Source organism: Protopterus annectens, chromosome 16.part0, assembly GCF_019279795.1.
Source record: "Protopterus annectens isolate FY-2018-M chromosome 16.part0, PAN1.0, whole genome shotgun sequence".
Lineage (NCBI taxonomy): Eukaryota > Metazoa > Chordata > Ceratodontiformes > Protopteridae > Protopterus > Protopterus annectens.
In genome coordinates, this window is record NC_056750.1 from 594412976 (window position 1) to 594433954 (window position 20979).

At 42.6% G+C, this 20979-nt stretch overlaps 1 protein-coding gene across 4 annotated transcripts in view; it reads right to left on the reverse strand.

Moving 5' to 3' along the window:
* The window catches only part of MAN1B1 (mannosidase alpha class 1B member 1), a 1711419-nt gene that overhangs the window by 1656760 nt on the left and 33680 nt on the right, over positions 1 to 20979 (reverse strand). The window contains exon 1 of one of the 4 annotated variants that reach the window (XM_044058053.1): positions 5069 to 5369. The exons of 1 other annotated variant lie outside the window; for it this stretch is intronic. The gene's annotated coding sequence lies outside the window, so the exon portion shown is untranslated. Of the gene's footprint in view, positions 1 to 5068; positions 5370 to 20979 lie in introns of those variants that run through there. 2 more of the 4 variants (XM_044058050.1, XM_044058052.1) reach the window with 2 other exon arrangements.

The following is a 20979-nucleotide window of genomic DNA, read 5'->3' on the forward strand; positions in this document are numbered from 1 at the left end:
TGTTCTTCCTCCATGCTTGCCAACCATTGTCTCATCTCCATTCATCCAGGCCAGAATTCATCCAGGCAACCACAAAGGCAGATAAAGTCCTTCACCCCCATCATATCTCGCTTTGCCTCACACAGCAGGGGAATGCCCTTGTCCCACTGGCATGAAGGTGTGTATTCATTCTCTCCAGACCATGGCAGCCAATTTTTATAGATATGCCCTGTGTTAATCCTAACCCCACTTTTTACAGATCTGACACACACATTGCCAAGATGGGAGTTTGCCATACTCTCCTGGGGCACACGCATGCTTCTGTGCACAGTATCCACAAGTTACAGTGGCATGCACTGCTTGGCACATTCCTGCACAAACTGCTATTTATCCAGCTGTTGCATATAGTCTTTGCCTCCGACCATTATCAGTGTAACAGCAGGTCAATCCACCTCTCCCTTCTGCCCTAGATAAGGGTGGGCTACCATTCACTCACCCACCTCTCCAACACCCAAGTTGCTGCTAACTGGTCCCAAATCATCAAGATTGCAGTAAGGATTTACTGCTTCTGTCCATTTGTGCAAAAATGTTGTCTGTTACTCCACTATTAAAAAGTCTTTTGTGATATATTGATTACTTCCAATTCATCACTTAATGATTAGACATGGCACATCCTGAAATGGTGTAGACACAATTAAAAGATCATTGTCTACTATAACACAGGGAAAACATGAACTTAAAGTATACACGTTTTACAAAAATGTATATATTTTAGTACATGCCAATGTAAAAAAACATCTGGTTAATAAACAAAAGCATTTAAATCAGAACACATTTAGGAGATCTAAACATAATTTTCTGCAACTGCATTTTTTTTTATTAATTAGTTTACCAGGTAAGCAAGCTCTCAAGGCACTGCCTTACTGCAGAAGCAATGAAGTAGTACAGTGTGGTTAAATGACCTACTCAAAAATATCACACACTGCACAGACAGGCAAACTCAGGATTACAGAATAGAGAGGACATTAGTAGCTACAAACCTTAACAGTGTGCGTTAAGTTTAGACTAGGAGTACACTAGAGCACAGAGAGTGATGTGGTACTTGCTACTGGTTCAACATAGAGTTTGCTTTTAGGGCTAAATTCTTGCACAAGTAACTCCTGACTAATTGCATATCATACATTAGCCTAATGAACAAGTCAAACTCCACTCGCGCAACCCGCATGCAAGGTCTCAACCTGGTCTGTGACATTAATAGAACTTGCTGGCGGGATAGATTTGTGTCCCAACAACTCCCCCCATCTATGGAATAGACTTCCTCTCCATGTCAAGCAAATTACCTCACTAGCCCTCTTAAAGAGGAGTCTTAATGGGAAACAGAAAATATACCCCCCCCCTGACTTCCCAGCCAGCAGGATTACCCAAATGTAATGACTGCAACAGTGAAACACGAAGAACATCAGAAAATATACCCCCCCCCCGACTTCCCACCTGTGTCCCTGCTGGACAGAGAAAACAGGTGCTGACTTTCTGGGAACATGGGTGAAATTCTTGGCTAGGCTTATAAGGGCCTCCGGGCCAATAGCCTAGTATCGTTCTATGAACCTATAAAAGGTTGAGTAACTGCAAAAACTATACTGGCCAAGTAAACAGTATCACATCACCATCTGTGTTCCCGTGTTCACAAACCTGTGATGGTCCAATAAAAAAGTATCACAGTACCTCCAAGTTCCTCTTCCTTCTGTTAATGGATCAGCAAAACATTTACCCTTTTTCAGACACAGACTATCAAGACCAATAATGCTGAACGAAAGAGGAGATAAAGTTTTAAGCTAAAAATGTACAATAGTGAATAACTACGTATTTTAAAACAGAAGTGAGACAATATGCATTTTAAACCGTATACAAGTGTCCACCCACTGGTGGAGACGCAAGGTGCCAAGACTATATTACTGGTGGCCCAAGGCAACTTGTAAATCTAGAACAGGAAGGAATAAGAGGCCAACAACTTGCTCTACTTTCCCTTGAGAAAGTATAGTGGGTACCACCGAAGTAATGTCCCTTGCCAAGTACCAGGCAATAACTCCGAATACCAACAGGATTAAAAAAAAAAATGTGACAGCATGACAGCGACAGCGTTCCAGCTACAACCTGCATTCAAGCTGACATGTGGGAACTGTTAGCAGGATAAAGTCCCTGCCATGATGACTAAGTGGAACCTAGGACTGTTAATTCCCCAATTCTCAGTTCCACGCAGCACTTTGTGAAGAGCTGGCCTTGTATGTGCAACAGGGCTCAGTAGCCTAAGCATAGAACAGAGGTAAAGGGGACAGAAATAGGATACACTCTGCACCAGTAGGAATACATACAGATTTAAAATGGAAAAGCAGCTTTAAATGCTAAATAATCTATTGGATGAACATCATTTATAAAAAACAGGAATGGTGTATGCCAATGTGATAAGCAGATAAAACAGAAAGGTTTGTTTACTAAGCTACTTGATATTTGTGTGTCCCTGCATCTCACAATGATCCTTTTTTGTACATTATTTGTAAAAACTTTTGTAATCATTTTTCTACTGCTGTTATGGAGTTTCTCCACAGGTCTCCCTGGAAAATGGGAGACTTGCCCAGCCAGACACTACCCAGTTAACCAATGTAAAATAAATAATCCAGACATCTTTACTGCAAACCCTCATTTTTCTACCTCTATGCGTGACTTACCTCTAAGTTCACAGCAAGATCTTTTTGAATGCTTTTCCTTGGATTGGTTTTACATAATCTGCCACAGGAAGATCACATAATCTTTCCAACAGTAAGACTTTGTACCCCATTTTTTTTACAACCTTCCATCCCAGTCTACACCAGAAGTGTAACAGTTGCAAGGATGGAGATACATTAATGTCAGAAGTCTACTACCAGTCACACTCCCTCACTCCCAGAACTTGACGACAATGATGCCACTGAGCAAACACATCAGTCATATAGACACCCTGTTTAAAACACCAGCAGTTGATCTGTTATAACAGTACAGACCTAGTAAGAGTCTATACTGCTTTATCGGCTAATTATATCATTTTACCAGAATGCTCCCAGTATAAAAGGCTTGCCCCCAACCACTGTACAAATATGCCCTTACCAATGTATCCAAACTACTTACATTTCTGCCCACTGCGCTACCTACCAAATGCAGATTTTAATGTTATTGGATAATCTGCTACTATGAAAAGGATTTAACTACGTTTCAACCTTAAAAAAAAAATTACAACACCAAAAAAAAACCACACATCATGACACCTCACACAGATTTACATAATAAAATATATACCTACACAGCAGCCTAATATGAAAATGACCAGCAGCCTAATATGAAAATGATCAGTTATGATTTACTGTCATATTTGGAGCTGGAAAATACAAAACTTTCAAAACATGTAATCCCCAAACATGGTGAGGAAATGTATAAGAAACAACGGGATCCTTGCATACAGTTTCATCAGCCAACAATAATCTTTCGGAGCATTCAGCTGCTTCAAGAATTACGTCAGATTGATGAAAAGCGATGCAATGTATTGTCCCTAATGCCTAAACAAAGTATGCATTGCCCAAGTGGGAATACCTTTTGAACAAGCTATGCATATACTGATCCTGGAACCACGGTGGTACTGTGAGAGCGCCTAAAAGAAAAAGTTAAAGCAATTACCTATCAACCAACCTAGTAATTAACAACACCCCCAAAATATGCATAATATATTTTTCACTGCCTGCTGCATTCCTTTTTAAAGTATTGTGCTAATGAACTATCCAGCAATATCTCAGACAAAGACTTTTTCCTGAAAAAAATGGAACTAAGGCATAGAAGTACTGTCTGCAAACTTTAAACATCAATAATGGAAAGCAAAATAAACATGTACACTTTGTCTACATAAACTACAATTCTACAAAACTATCACTCACACCATTCCAGTCAGAAATGTTACTAAAAACAACTTAAAATGGTGCACACATTATGTCACACAACATGCATGTATTTAAGGAAGCTGAGTACAGTTTTCTTTATTAGTGATACTTCAACTACGCTCTTCATTCAAAATAAAATGTAAAACTTGAACTTTAAACATATATAGTAGTCTTAAGACGATCACACTAGGGACGAAAGCTGATAATGACCTAGGGTTACCACCTGTCCCTCTTTGGGCAGTTGTATCCAGCTAAAAAAAAAAACTAAAAAATAGCAAATGTTCTGAGATTTTATTACAGAAGATTTTCTAAGTTTTCTTTAATAGTTGCATAATTCAGTTATTTCGTATTTGAAACACCTAAATGCTATAAGAAATAGTGTAATCAACTTAAATACTAAACGAATAAGCTTTTATTTTGGCAAAGAAGTGAAGTTATGTCCTCTGCACTGGCCATGGGCTGTTTTAACTGCAAAAATTTATATTTCTACAAAATATGTCCCCACTTTGGGCATCTGAAAAGGTGACCACCACAATCAAAGGGCAAGTGTTTACTGACAATGCGCAACACCAAAAAGTCAAGACACTACTGCTACTACTAATCGTGTTTTTTTGAAGCAATAAGTAAGAAGTACTAATAACGTGCATTGCGGCGAGATCTTTTCTTCACGTAACACTGCTTACATTTGATTAACAATACGCATAAAACCTAAGTCTGCAAAAAATTCTTGCAGTTAAAACAGTGCAGTGTCAGAAGGGCACGTACTCTAGAGTCTACTGCGCCTATTGTAGTCCTCTATTTTGTACAATAACTGCCCCTTAATTTTTCACCGACTGTTTTAACTACAAGAAATATCTGATATACTCACAGAGTTTGTACAACACTGACAGACAGCCGGCCTAGGTTTGAGAGGAACTCGGGGGGGGGGGGGGGGGGGATGGATAAGGAGTCTTTACTACATCTTTCATGATGTACTGCTATGCAACAGCATCCTAAGTCAAAAATCCCTTTAACAGAGAGCCGCACAATAACTGGCACAGTAAAATAACTTCAGGTTGACAGTCGAGGGTAGGTTCTGTTATAAACATTTCACTCAAGAAACGGTGTTTTGGAATAACGAAATACCTTACCGTCTACATATCATCAAAGCGAAGCACACATATCCATCAACCACAGGCCGACTCCAACAGGTTTTCTACAATAAAACCGCTTCAACTGAGCCCCCGGATTTCTTGGCCCGACACGGAATCGATTAAAATAATATACAAACATTCATTATACTTTCCACAATCACATTACCAACAGTCCTACAGTATCCTGTGCCTTTAACGATACCTGAAATATTGCTTTCACGCCCCCTGACGTACTGACGCCGACATAAATGCTTGGAGGAAAAAAAAACGAAATGGACTACCTTTAAAACTGACTCGTTTCCGGTCGTAAGGTTATTTATTCAGTTTTTTAAATAACTAGGCGTGACTATCGCTGCTACAGGTATTATTTTTTTTGTGGGGGTGTATTGTTTACTGTTTTATGATAGCACGTGATACTTGACAAGCTCTATGCCACGTGCTTCCCTTTAAAAATTGCTAGCATTGGGAAATGTGAGTAACGTGGTTCTACTACGGTCGATATCTTAATTAATATCCCTCGAGTACTGCATATTAAAGGCATAATTCTCAACCTTGGATCCCCAGATGGTTAATACTGTTAGTACAGTTATGTAAAATCTTACCATAGCAGTAGATATCCTTTCCTTCACTGCTGCAGTACTCTGCAAGTTTGGAATTCCCAGCAGTGGAAGACTTTGGCTAGTAAGTATACCAAAGCCTACTGTTGCTTTAAGGGACACCAAGCATCACATATACGCTCCTCTCATAGTGTAGGGCATAAAGGTGATGTCGCCGGGGGGCCGCCGCCACGCTACGCTACCATCCTTAGAACTGATTGCCCGCTACCATCCTTAGAACTGATTGCCCGCTACCATCCTTAGAACTGATTGCCCCCAGTAGGAGCACCAGTATAAGGAAATCCAGGAGGTAACCAGTACAACACATACCTCTCAATTGTACAGATATTTGCAGATCATGTTTTTAGTCTGTTCTTTATAAAAATTGATCTGATGTTGTCAATCTTAATCTGTTCTTGACTAATGGGTTGTGGTTCCGACCCTCGGAACCAATCTGGCCATTACACAGCTCGAGCCATCCAAAAAATCTCTTGAGCTGCAAGTCTACCCACAATTCCCCTCTCCAAATTTCTCGTTTGCCATTATGGTGAATCAGATGTGCCAATCGTCATCCCTCACAGCTAAGAAATTTTTAGTTTTTTTCCAGTAGTTATTACTATTCTATTTTCTTCTATTAACAGTTAATATTTCTTACTGTTAATTCTGTTTTCCTATTGAGTGTTTGGTCTACCCTAAGTGTGTGTTTTTCCCCTTTTTACTGCGGTAAAGTCTTTCCCCTACCATTACTGGTAGTTGTCTTCTTTTACCCTTGTGGTAACCTTCTCTACCATTGCTGGTAGATTTTTCTCTTAAAATAGTGTGAGTGTGTATGTGTGTGTGTGTGTGTGTCCTTCCTTTGATATTTATGTCTGAAAAGCCTAAAGTTGCCGAACGTGCACAATCATGAAAAATGTGTTTGAGTGTGCCCCATCTAAGTGTGAATTGTACCATTTGCCAGGGTTTTAGCAATAGAACTCTGGCTGAGAGAAAAAAAAAAGCTGATCCTCAAAGGGCTCCTTAGGGCCCCTTTCGGGAAGCCTTGTCCAAGGTCGAACAGTCCCCTCCTGCCTCTGGCTCTAAGTCTTCTTGATCGGTGCCTTCATCCCCTTTGGCACTGACCATTACAAAACACAAATGTGCATCTGAGGGTTCTTTGCTAGGAACCAAAATCCAAAGTTCTTAAATTGTCAGAACAGCTAAAATCTCCAGCACCGAAGAGTTCTTTGGTTCCATCAACACAGGATATATCTACAATTCAGAGCCTCAGTTATATGGCTACGAGTTTGGTACCGGCTGTTTCACCGATGGTGCAACATACGGTACCAAGCCATCCATATCTTTGGAGCCCAGGTCTATTTATTCACCATCAGTGGATCTGTTTCTTGGACAATCACCCAGTCCTTTTCTAGAGAGACTGGAGTCTCCTTCAGCTCTACCTATGCGGTTCACCAGAAGTCTGTTGGAACTGGACATTGTTAGATTGGTAGACCTGATCTTGGCAGCCTGGGATCTTTCTTCCACTGTTCAGACCACTCTCCCTCCTGGAGCAGCTGGTTTCTCTCCCACTACACCAGATTACTCTCCACCTCTAGCCTCTGCTCAGGTTTTAGAGCCTTTGGCTCTGACCACCCAGGTTCTGATGACCTCAGCGCCAACTGCACCCTTGCCCTCAGTGCCGGGTCTGGCTCTGATCCCTTCAGTGCCATCGGCTCAGTCGGGTCCCCAGGACCATGTCTTCACCATCTAGCACAGAGATGGATACCACATCCCACAATGCCGAATCCTTCACAAATGCTTTCTATGGACATCTCCAAGAATGCATGGATCATGCAATCCCAAACAAATCCAAGTCCCTCTCCACCAAATGTAAGCGTCCTGTCTGGTGGACCTCAGCCATAAACAAATTGTATAACAAAAGAAGGAAGCTACTGCACATCAGAGCGAAATCCCATGAAGGGAAGACATCTCTGATCAACATTAGCAGAAAACTACATTCTCTCATAAAAACATCCAAGGCAATCTTTGAGAGAAAAATCGCTAAGGACACTAAAGATAACCACAAAGCCTTCTTCAGCTATGTTAGAAACCTGGGCGGAATTCTCAGATATCCTCAGAGTTGGTTCACAACAACAAAAAATACACTGAACCCACAGATATTGCCAACATTCTGGCTGACAGGTTCAGTGCAAATTTCTCCCCTCCTTCACCCCCAAAAGAAGAAATACTTATCCCAGCTGAATGTAATCTCCCAGTCATCTCAGATGTCCAAGTGAGAACCGCCCTAAACAAAGCAAAAAACACAGCATCAATGGGACCTGACGGTATCCCGGGGTGCGTGTTACGTGAACTCCAAGAGGAGCTAAACCCACACATAAAAATGCTATTTAACCTTAGCCTTACTTTGGGATATGTACCTGAACACTGGCGTACAGCAACAGTGGTCCCACTCCACAATGGGGGTGCCTCTACAGACCCTGGAAACTACCACCCCATAAGCTTAACTAGCCTGCTCTGCAAAGCTATGGAAAGAATCATTATGGAACTCATAAACAGAGACATAGGGGACCTACAGACACTTGACCCCACCCAGTTCGGCTTTGTAAAGGGCAGATCCTGCCTTTTAAACCTGGTTGACTTTTTTCGAAACAGTCACTAGAGCCATTGATGAGGGCAAAGCAGTCCATACAGCATACCTGGACTTGGCTAAGGCCTTCGACACAATACCCCACTCAGGCATCATAGATAAGCTCAACAGCTTAAAAGTAAACCCTTATGTCACTAGATGGGTTGCAAACTGGCTAAAGGACAGAACCCATAAAGTTAAAATCGCTGGAGCAATGTCAGGCTCAAAGCCAGTCACAAGTGGTGTCCCACAGGGATCTGTCCTGGGACCCCTCTTGTTCGGCATTTATTTCTCAGATGTTAAAGCAAACATGGGAGGGCTGTGGCTGACAAAGTTCGCAGATGACTGCAAACTAGGTGCCATAGTCGATACACCAGCAGACACACACATCCTACACAAAGGCCTCACTGAAACGGACAACTGGTGCCGTAGTCACGGCCTTAAACTAAATGCCAAAAAATGTATAGTCATCCCTTTTGGAAAAAACAAAGTACCCACAAATTATCACATAGACAGCAATCCACTGAGTACGGAAAAAGTAATCAGAGACCTAGGGACCCAAGTAGACAGCGACCTCTCATTTGACACCCACGTTGCCAAAGTGGTTAGAAAAACATTCTACCTTGCACACCTCATCATGAAGGGATTCACATCCAGATCCAAGGATGTTATTGTACCCCTATATTCCTCCCTCATCCGACCCATGATTGAGTACAATACCCCATTTGGTATGTACCTCACCCGGCATTTGCAACAGCTGGAGAGACCACAAAAGTACCTCACCAAAAGGATCAAGGGTCTCCAACATATGTCTTATTCTGTCAGACTAAAGAAACTTCAGCTCTATTCAGTAGCATACCGCCTGCTCAGAGGTGATCTCTGCCTGACGTACAAGGCCATGTCCAATCAGGATCTGATGGACATGCTCCACCTCAAAAAATCCAAATCCATCAGGACCACGAGAGCTAAAGACTTAAACCTCGGCACAAGTATGAATAGGACATGCTGGAGGGATAGATTCATAACCCAGAGGCTTCCCATGCTTTGGAACAGAATCCCAGTTCGTATTAGGCAGAGCCCCTCACTGACTCTCTTCAAGAGAAATCTTGATGAGTGGATGGGAGTTCGTAAGTTTACCCCAGGGGTCACATCTGTGTCACTGCTAGACAGGGGCACAGTATTCTAGATTTATTCTGTACATTTTTGTACCATTTCATGGGGTGGCAAAAGCCACATCACTATGGCTAGGCTTACAAATGCCCCAGGGCAGATAGCCTAGTACTATACTATGAAACTATGATTCATGTTGGTTCTGAGCATTTCTACAAAGCCGACCATATCCAATATGGCTATGGCAGCAGTGGACCCTTCCTCGGTTGCAGTCTGCCAGGTGGGGCTTTCAGGGCAGGGTGTGACACTGGTTCTGAGTTTGTCTATCTCAGTTCCAGGCTCCCATCCCTCCTCAAGGGGTCTGGCTTTTCAGGCCATGAAAAGGGCTTTGGCCACTGTGTCTCTCATGTGGCTCCTGGATTACTGGAGTCCCCTCTTGAGGCGCCAGGCTCTTAAGTTCAGGCACCAACCTTTACCCCCGTACATCACGCATCATGGTCGCAAGACTTACCTTCTATGGTTATTCCTTCTTCCAAGTCCTCCTCAGATGTTCCCACTGAGGAGCCCCCTCAGAAGAGATCATGCAAGAGGAAGTACATCAATTCTCCTGAAGAATCCATTACAGAAGCCATGGATGTAGATGAAGGGGATCATTCCCCATGATTACCCTCGGAAGACTTCTCCTTTTGAGACATTTTGAAGATCCTGAAACAGAGGGGTGGTTGGAAGCCCAAAGAGCCATCCTCGGAGGAATCTGTGTACTTGCAGGCCTTTGGTGCACACCCATCTACCTCCTGGGTGACCCTGCCTGCTGATGATTTAATTACGTTAATTGCTCAGCAGGCTTGGAAAGCTCCTGTTGCTGTCAAACCTGTCCCCTGGAGATCTGATAAAATTCTTACTGCCCCAGAGGACCAACCCCACTGGGCTAAGGGCTTGGTAGTAGATGCGAGTCTATGCGTCATCGACCTTCTCCATCAGGTCTTTGAACTTTTTGGCACATTTTACTAGACTCCAAAGGGATCTGGTCAAGGAGCTGTCAGATACCCTGGTGGGAGCTGTGGCTGTAGAGGTCCAGGAAAAATTAGCATCCCAATTAGCCACCCTGGAATCGATATTGAACTTGTCCATGAGGCTCTTTGCACATACAGCCGAAGGGCCGACCAGGTCAGCAGCTTCAGGCATTGCTATACGAAGACACGCTTGGATGCAGAACCATTCAAATCTTCCTTTGTCAATGCCTCCTTTGATGGGTCCTCCCGATTTGGACCCAAGGATAAGGAAACTCTGTCCAGGTGTGGAAAGGATGGAAAGACTTTGTCTCCTGTGGGCATGCATTTTTTCCCCTCCTCAATGTTCCTACTCCAGGAATCAGAGGAGTGGTAAAATGTGGTTCAAAAAAATCCCAAAAGCCTTTCCAGGACACACATGGCTCGGCCTCTCCTCAGGGCAGAGGGGGGAGTTTCAGTGGAAGACACCATCCAGGAGACAGGAGTAGACCATAGAATCGGGGTTCCAGAGATTCATTCTCCAGTCAACCTTATCAGCACTCCTGAACGGAGGCCCGATTGCTCACTTCTGGAAGCAGTCGGGGAAAGATTTTCTTTGCACCCAAAAACCTGGTGACTAATTACCACCAATGCCTGGGTGCTAAGGATAATTACCAGAGGCTACCAAATTCCATTCAACCTTTATCTAAGAACCCCTGCAAATCTCCCCGACGTTCCACCCAGTCAGAGAGTTCAAGCAGCAATAGAAGTACAAAAGCTGCTAGAAAAAAGTCACCAAGAAGTCCCACCAGACCAATTAGGATCTGTTTTTTTACTCAAGATTCTTTTTAATGCCAAAGAAAACAGGGGACTGGAGACCAATTCTGGATCTCATTATTCTAGACAAATTTGTCCAACAAACAAAATTCCTGATGGTCACGGTTCAGTCTATTCTACCCTTCTTGGAGAAAGATGATTGGATGTGCTCTATCGACTTTCAAGATGCGTATTACTACAGAAAAGTGGACAAACACTCAAGAAAGTTTCTCCACTTCTGAATGGGAGCCAGTCATTTCCAGTTCAGGGCACTGCCCTTTGGTCTCACCACAGCCCCCTGGGTGTTCACCAAATGTGACGGAGGTCAAAGCACATTTGAGGCTGCAGAGATTCTGAATGTTTCCTTACCTAGATGACTGGCTCCTCACCGCTTCCTCAAGGTATCTACTGCAACAGACTACGATAATGGACCTGTCCCACCAATTGGGTATAACAGTCAATACTGCCAAATCCCAGTTAACTCCCAGCCAAGACATGGAATTCATCAGAGCTTGTCTCAACAATTCTACTTGTGTTACATTGCTTCCCCTGCATAGGTTGCAGAAAATACAGATGCAAGTCCAGCCACTTCTACACTCAAACAAAATACCTGCTCAACTAATTCTACAAGCTGTGGGCTCCATGGCAGCAGCTATCACATTGGTTCCACCAGCAAGATTCCACGAGACATCTGCAATGACTATTAGTAAACCAGTGGTCAATTCTGACTCTATCGTATAGACCACTTAATTTTCATTTTCAGCTGATGCTAAAACAATCTCACTTGGTGGATGCATTCGGGAGAGATTCTTCAAGGTCATCCCTTTGCCCTCCCCTAGCCAAAGGCCATAGTGACCATGGATGTTTCGTAGATGGGAGGGGCATTATCTAGGGAAGACAGTTCAAGGCACTTGATCCCCCTCTGAGCTCAGCCTGCATATCAATGTACTGGAGCTAAGGGCAGTGCTTCTGGTGTTGCAAGCGTTTCGTTCTGGCTTACCTTTAGGGATGATAGCTATTCATTCAGACAACATGTTGGTAGTCTGGTACATCAACAAACGGGGGGAACCAAGTCCTACCTACCATGTCGAAAAGCCCTTTGAGTGTAGCAATAGGCTATATCTTTGAACCGCTTTCTGATAGCAACACACATCTCGGGGACTTCCAGCATAATTGCGGACAAGCTGAGTAGATGCATCCTCTTGCCTCACAAGTGGTCTCTGAACTCCACAGTACCAAAGGAGATTTTTCTTCATTGGGGCCAGCCTTGCTGTGACCTGTTTGCCTTACCCCTCAACAAGAAGTGCAGAAGCTACTTTGCACTAATTCTCCCTCAGGGGAAGTCACCCAAAGACCCTGTTCTACACAACTGGTTCTGGGTCTGCTCTATGCCTTTCCTCCCATTCCTCTAATACCAATGTTTCTCAAGAAGGCATCTCATTTGAGAAGCAAGGTGATTCTCATTGCTCCTTATTGGCCTCGACAGATATGGTTTCCCTTCCTGTGGCCGCATGGGTGTTGGACCTAGTTCTGGATCTACTGTCCCATCCCCAGGGGCTAGTACATCCCAACCTTCAGACTCTCAAGCTGACAGCTTGGTTCCTCCACTTCCGTTAGCTGCCAGGCATAATGCTCTACCTTCTCCTGTACAGCATATTTTGCTGGCATTGCATAAACAATCTACTAGAACTCTCTACCTAAGCAAATGAAAGATAATTTCTATCTGGGCCTATGATAATGGATTAGACCCCTTTTCAGTGCCAGTAGAAAACATTTTGTAATTTCTGTCTGACATTTTTAATAAAGGAGCCTCTGCTTCTAGAGTCAAAGTTATTCTAGCAGTGATTTTAAACTTTCATATCGGTTTTGGAGACCAACCTTTGATTTCCCACAGACTTTGCAAAGTTTTCCTAAAAGGTACTATATGCTTAAAACTCCCCTTTAAGGATCCTCTCCCTCCATGGGATCTGACTTTAGTACTGCAGTCACTTACTGCACCACCTTTTGAACCTGCAACTACCTGTGATTTAAAGTTTCTGTCTTGGAAGATATTATTTCTTGTAGCTGTCACTTCCGTGAGACGAGTCTCCGAATTACAAGCCCTATGCTGTAAAGCTCCTTACTTAATTTTCCATAAGGGCAGAGTGTCACTTAGAACAAATCTGACTTTTTTGCCTAAAATGATTTCAGATGTTAATATCAATCAGTCTGTAGACTTACCAGTATTATTCCCAAATTAATCAAACAAAGGAGAGTACTGCCTTCACCTTCTGGATGTACATAGGCACTTGTGATTCTATTTACTTAGAATGAAACAATTTAGACGATCTGATCAAGTGTTTATATCCTTTGCCAGTGCAACTATGGGAAGACCAGTCTCCAAGGTAACTCTCTCCAGGTGGTTAAGACACTGTATATCGTTCATATACAAAAAATTGAATATGGCACTTCCAAAACCAGTCAAGGCACATTCTACAAGATCAGCAGTGACTTCTACAGTCTTTCACTCCAGAGCTTCTATGTCAGACATTTGCACTGTTGCAACTTGGGCTAAGCCTCATACCTTTATTGCGCATTACAAATAGGATATGGTCTCCAGGGGAGAGCATCCTTTGGTTCTCTGGTGCTGTGGAATGTCCTTCCATGAGCCTCCCAGGATACAAGGTAGCTGGGGACTCTGTCCCATTAGTCAAGAAAAGATGAAGATTGACAACATCAGATAAAGAAGTTATGTCTTACTATAACATTCCATCTATGTTGTCGATCTTCATCTATTCTTGTGTCCCTCCCGCCTTCTCCTTCCTTCAGGGTTCTGGTGGAGCGATAGCATGTCCTGGGCTTTTATTGTTTTGGGCTCCTTGAACAAGACTTCTGATTTTCATTGTACTATTCTTCTGTATAGGCAAACTCGATCTGAGGTAATTTGGAGAGGGGAATTGTGGGTAGACTTGTAGCTTGAGAGATTTTTTTTTTTGGCTGGCTCGAGCTGTGTAAAGGTCGAATCAGTTCCAAGGGTCGGAACCATAACCCATTAGTCAAGAATAGATGATCAACAACACAGATGGAATGTTATGGTAAAATATAACTTCTTTTTCTTTTTTGACAAATCTCTGAAATGAGCTAAGTATTAAGTTACTAAATAATAACATACTTTGAGTTTAAGACTTCGTTTTCTTCAGAAAATGCATGCTAACACAAATCCTATTCTAGCATTTTCTAAATTTATAAAAAGCAATATTTAAACTGTGTTCCTATTTTGGGACATTTCTCCCCCCATTATGTCAGGCTTTGTCCAGATTTCTTGTGTTACGAGGTTCAGAGGTATGCTAGGGGGAGGGAGTGAATACTGCAGCAGCAAAGGAAAGGACATCTATGTTATGGTAAGATTTTACACAACTGTTCTATATCCAGCTTTGTATTACTGTAATATCTCGCAGACCATTTTGTGCAGATGTAGGCATGGTCTTAGTGATTGGCAGGTAAAAGGGGCATGTCATATGGGAAACATACACCCACGCAGATGCGACATGAATATTTATTGTCTATTCGTCCTTTACCCTTTTTCTCAATGCAGTGCAATTTTAGAGTTTGTATATTTAATTGGAGGGTGCAGGGGCACAGCCCCCTACATGAGGGTGAGGGGGCTTGCTCCCTGCAAAAATGAAGGAAAAAAATAATAGCACTATCAATGCAAATATTTTTTTCCTTCACTTTTGTAGGAGGCAAGCCCCCCCGCACCCCTCACCCCCCAATTGAATATACCAACTCTGAAATTGCACTACATTAAGGAAAAGGGTAAACTACAAATAGACAATGAATATTCATTCCACCATCAGTATGAATATTGCTTAAGTTTACTAAGGCATCATTGATTGTTGGCCGGTGGGTGGGGTTTACATGGGACTTGCTGCTGTGCATCCTGCAAGGTACTACAGTAATACAAAGCCCTATGTCCTTACATTCACTGCCGCAGTATTCTTTACCTTTGGGAGAATGCCAAAGCTCAGGAAGAAACTTGGGAGGAGGAGGAAGTCAAGTAGAACCCCTAAGAAGCCATGAAGGATGGAACTAGCAAAGCCAGGTCTAGCTCTGGAGATATCATCCAACTTGTAGTGCTTGGTAAAAGTATGCAAAGAAATCCAGGTAGCTGCTTCAAGAATAGAATAGAATTAGTATCTAAGCCCTTGAAAAAAGCACCAGAAGAAGCCATGGCTTTAGTGGAATAAGCTTTTACAGAAGAAGGAGGGCTCTTACCATGAAAAGTATAATAAAAGAAATAGCCTTTGAAATCCAAGAAGAAAGTTTGCTTAGATACGGCTAATCTTAAGGACACAGGATGAAAAGAAACAACCAATCAGAACTTCTAATTGTTTTAGTCTTATCCAAATAAAATCTGAGTTGTTTATGCACATCCAAAGTATGCAGCACCCTGTCACTGTCAGATTGCGGAGAAGGGAAATGAATAGACTGATTAAGTGACAACTCATTAAGCCCATTAGTCAAAAAATAAGGATAAGTACACAAGGGCACCCTGTCTCATGAAACATCATAAAAGGAGGACAAGCCATAAGGGCTTGAAGCTCAGACACCTGTCTGGCAGAAGTAAGACCTAACAAAAGGATGGTCTTCCAAGAGCAATGTTGCAAGTTAGCTGAAGCAGCAGGCTCAAAAAGAGCCAGAGTCAACTTCTCCAAATCAAAATTAAGATCCCAGGAAGAAGGAACATGCTTCCTGAGAGGTCTCACATGAAGGAAGCCTTTAAGAAACTGCTTCACCTCAAATCTAGAAGCCAAAGTAAGAGATAATGGCAGACAAGTAGAGAAAGCTGATAAATGGGCCTTACTAAAAGAATAGGCCAGACCAGCATTGAACAACTTGCACAAATAAGGAAGAACCAAAGGAGCATCCACATTAAGTAGGTCCAGGTTACAAGGAAAGAAGGCAAATAGAAAACCTCTTCCATTTGGTTAAGTAGGATTTCCTAGCCTCCTGCAGGACTCTCAGCCTGTCCTCAGAAAAACGTGTGTATATGGAATCAAAATCAAAATCCTATCACCCACAGTGTCAGTTGAAGAGTGGACAGGTGGGGATGGATGAGAGACCCCTTCTCTTGTGTGAGTAGACCCACCCTTTGAGGTAACCTGTGATGATTGTCATTGACTTAGTGCAGAAGTAAAGGGAACCAGTACTGTTGTGGCCAAAAGGGAGTCACCAACAAGATTTTGGGAGCATCCTGTCAAATTCTGAACAGGACCTTTGGAATGAGAAGAAGGGGAGGGAATGCATAAAGAAACATTCCCCTTCCAAGAAAAGGATAGGGTGTTCACCTTCCACACCAGAAGATGTGGCAGTCTGACACAAAAATAGAGGAAGTTGTCTCTCCAGAGGGGAGGCAAATAGATCTACTTGAGGAGTACCCCACTGGTGGACAGTGTCCAGAAACACATCCATGTGAAGCATCCATTTGTGGGATTGAGTTAAAGACCTGCACAGAGTGTCTGCCATAATGTTTTGACCTGAAGGATTGTAAACTGCCTGAAGAATCACTTGATACTTGATGGCAAGATCCCAAACCAGGAATGCCATCTGGCAAAGAAGGTAAGCTGTTGTTCCTCCCTGTTTGTTTATATACCACATCACTGTGGTATTGTCTGTGAATACCTTGAGAGGCCCTGGAGAGAAAAGAGGATGAAAAGCCTGAAGAGCCAGCATAAGAACTCATATCTCTTTAACACTGATGTGTTGCTTCCGCTGAAGAGGTGACCACATCCCCTGTACTGTTAGGGAGCCAAATGCTGCTCCCCTTCTGTGAACAATTCCTGAGAGGGAAGAGGGGGATGAAAAAGGAGCCCTGGATTTAGAGACAGCTGCTGGATCCACCAGTGAAGTTCTTTCTTGAGACAAGTAAGAAGAGGAAGTCTAAAGGGTGTGTATGTTAAAGCCAAACTGAATTCAGGAACCACTGAAACTTTCTAATGTGGAGTTTCACCAGAGGGAGCATAGGAATGGTGGATGCCATGAAACCCAGAGCTCTCAGAAATGTCCTGACTGTAATGGAGTCCAGAGGAAGAAGAGTTTGAAGGAAGGAGATGAGAGCTAAGGCCTTTAGAGGAGGCAGGGATGTCAGTATAGGCACCATCTGAATCCTGCAACCCAGAAGGACATGATCCCAAGAAGGAGACAGAGAAGACTTCTTGAAATTTATTGTGAACCCCAGGCTCTGAAGAAGGGAGATGGCAAAATGAAGATTTTTTGGTAAATAATCTCTGGAGAAGATGCCTGAATCAACAGGTCATCCAGGCAAGGAAAATTTTGAATCCATTGAAGGCTGCAAAAAGCAGTTACATGAGCGAGGCATTTGGTGAATACCATTGGGGCAATAGAAAGGGCAAAGCAGAGAACTGAAAATGCCATGAAGCAACACAGAAATGCAAAAACTTCCTGAAAAGAGGATCAGAAAATGGAGATAAGCATCCTTAAGATCCAGAGACAACATATAGGCTTGAGGTAGTAAAAGAGAAACAGAATCTGAAGGGACAACATCCAAAAGGTGGGCACCTTCAGAAAAGTGTTTAGGTGACAGAGGTCTAGAAATGGTCTCAAGTACCCTCTTTTCTGGGCATTAGAAACATTTTTGAGTAAACCCCCTTCCCCCTATGGGACACAAGCACCTCTTGATTAGTACCCTGGGACAAAAGATCTTGAAGAACCTCTGGGGGAAAAAAGGAAACTGTTCCCAAGGAGGCTGATGAATACCCATAAAAGAGGATGGGATTTCCATACCATAAAATACCCCTGGTGAATAATGGACAGAACCCAAGAATCCTGAGTAATCCGAAGTCAAACAGGAAGAGAACGAGAAAGGCAAAGAGGAATGTGGCTGGGAAGAGAAGGATAGTCATACAGCACCTGGTTTATCAGGAAAGGGAGGCTTCTGAGGCCCTGAAGTTTGAGTGGCCTTAGCAGGAGAACCCTGCTTGCCATTTTTTATACCTTAAGTAGGAGGGCGAGATTGCCTGCGAACAAAGGTTATCTTATTGGGGTAGTTTCTCTGGAAATTAGGCACAGGAGAAATGCATGTTTAAGCTGCTGTAAGGCCTTCACCTTATCCTGAAGGGACTTAAACAAACCTGCAGCTGCTTGCCCAAACAAAAGTTTATTATCCAAAGGAGCATTCATCAATTTAGCTTTAATATTATCAGGTAAAGGTTGAAGACTGAGCCAAGAATACCTCTCATCACTGAACCAAAAGCAGCAGCCCTAGAAGGGGCATCTGCTGCATTATAACTATGCTTGATAGAATGGCAAACCACTTGAGAGGAAGTCCCTAACAAAGGAAGAGCAGAAGATTTACCCTAAGAGTCATGGATATCAGAAATAAGTTGACAAGCTTGAGAAAGGAGAGCCAACACATACCTGGACATATGGGTCTGATAATTAATAGCCCTAAAGGCCAGAGTAGCTGAGGTATAAACCTTCTTACCAAGCCTTTCCAATGGTTCTGCTAACTTTATCAGAAGGTAGCAATTTGGGGAAGGAAGCAACTGAGAAGGCTTATCAAAGAAGGGTCAGCAGCAGGACATTTGTATAAAAAGTTAAATCCTTGGGCACCCTATAAAACCTATTAGGCTTCTTAGGAGCAGAAGGGAGATAATCAGGAGCTTTAGTGGCATTAGAAAAAGCAGCCAAAACAGGAGGAATAGCAGAAGGTTTCAGAGCTTCCAGCTGTAGCAACTTATAGCACCTCTTATGGATGTCAGAGACCTGAGCACAATCCCATTTAAAAAAAAATCCATCATCCTAAAAACTGTATCACCAAAGGAAATTTCTTCAAAAGGAGTATCTCTACTATTAGATTCCTCCTTCTCTGACCCATCGTCCAAAGGAGAATTAATTTTAGTAGAGTAAGCCAGGGATTCTTCATCAGACTCTGACTCCTTAGAAGAATCCTGTTCTCTGGGCCTATTAAGGGGAGTAGAGGACTGAGGGAGAGCTGGAACAGAAACTCCCTGAGGAGGTTTTAATGCCATTAAAGCTTAAACAAACCCTGAGTAAGGGCCTTCCACTCACTCTGAAGATCCCTAGGAGCTGGAGAAACATATTTGGTATTTTGTTTCCTCTTTAAAGGAAAGTCTGCCCTATAAAACTTAGAAGGCTCTGACCCACGACAGCATTCAGTAACCGTAATAGGAATGTCTTCCCTAACTAAAATTTGTGGAACACCCCTAGGCCCTCGGAAATAATCAACCGTGCTTCCCCTGAATGTCCAAAATGGGCACCTGCAAAGCCTTGTTAGATGTGCTGCAAGCCGTATCCTCGCTGGCCTCCAACCCAGTCACAGCAGAGGAATCCAACAACAAAGCTGGGAGAGCCTCTGGTTTCTCACCGATCTTGGGAGAAACACATGGCAGAAGCTGGACAGAGGAAGATTCCAGTCTAAACTTTTTTACCTTTTTCCCTAATGTCTGACCCTCGGGGCAGGAAGTTCCTTCCATTGTATTTTTAGTGAGAAGCTTAAGTCGCTGTGTATCAAGTTACAAAGTGAGGGAAAAAAGCCTTCTGTGATGGGTTTTTGGTAAAAAGCCTGACAAATCGAACAGGTTGCATGTTCGTGAGAGGTTCCTAGGCAAAAAAGACACTTATTGTGACAGTCTTTATGGGGAATCTGTCTGCTGCACTGGCATTTACCCTTTCTGAGTGACATTAACCCCTTCGAGCAACAAAAAAGCTAAGCAAAAACAAAACCCCAATGGGGTACTTATATGCAACTGCTTGGAACTAGGAAGAAGACATTGGAATTGAACCGACAAACAGAAACTGCGTTCAAACTGTCAGAAATGACTTTAGGCGTTCAGATCAACAGTCTGGAGATGCATTCAGACTGGCAGCAAGGAAGTTCTGAGGATGGTTATGTCTAGACACCACCTTCATACCCTACACTACGCAAGGAGCGTATGGTTGACATTCAGCGAACCTTAAAGCAACTGTAGGCTTTGGTATACTGGCCAACATTGGGCTTCCATGGCAGGGAATCACAGACATAAAGAATACTGCAGCAGTGAATGTAAGGACATAACTTAAGTGTACTGCTAGGAAGCTTATCACATCACCGGATGGTTAAATGTGTTACTGTCATACCTTTCAACTGTACAGATTTTCAGCCTCATATTTTTGGTCCATTCCTCATAAAATTTGTGATTTTCTGTATTTTTGTGGTAAATCAGTAATAACTGAATTAACTAAATAATGGTAGTCATTTGAGTTTCAGAATTCATATCCTTCAGAAAATACATGGTAACACACATCCTTTCATTCTAACAACTTTCTAAGTTTATAAGAGCAGTATTTAAAATATGTCCCTGTTTTGAGGCTTTGTCCCCACATTATTTTTGGCTCTGTCCAGATTTTTTTTTGCTAAGAGGTTGAGAGCTTATGGTTACTATATAGTTATAAGCCATTCTTTGATGAATTAATATGACTCAGTATTATTTGCCATAGCTACTAGTTAAAACAAATTCCTATCACGGAATGTGTGACAGACCCTCTTAGTGTAGAACTGTGAAGGAACATGGACTTTTTAAGAAGCAAAATAAGAATGTTCCACGTATGCCTCTCAACCTTCTGTTTCAAAAATGTTGAACACACCTCTCAACTTCCTACTGCAAAACATCTAGATAAATCCAAAATGAAGGGGGTAAAGGCCCAAAAATCAGAGATAAAGTCTAAATATTGCTCTTATAAAGGTGAAAATTACTAGACTCGCAGGTTTGCATT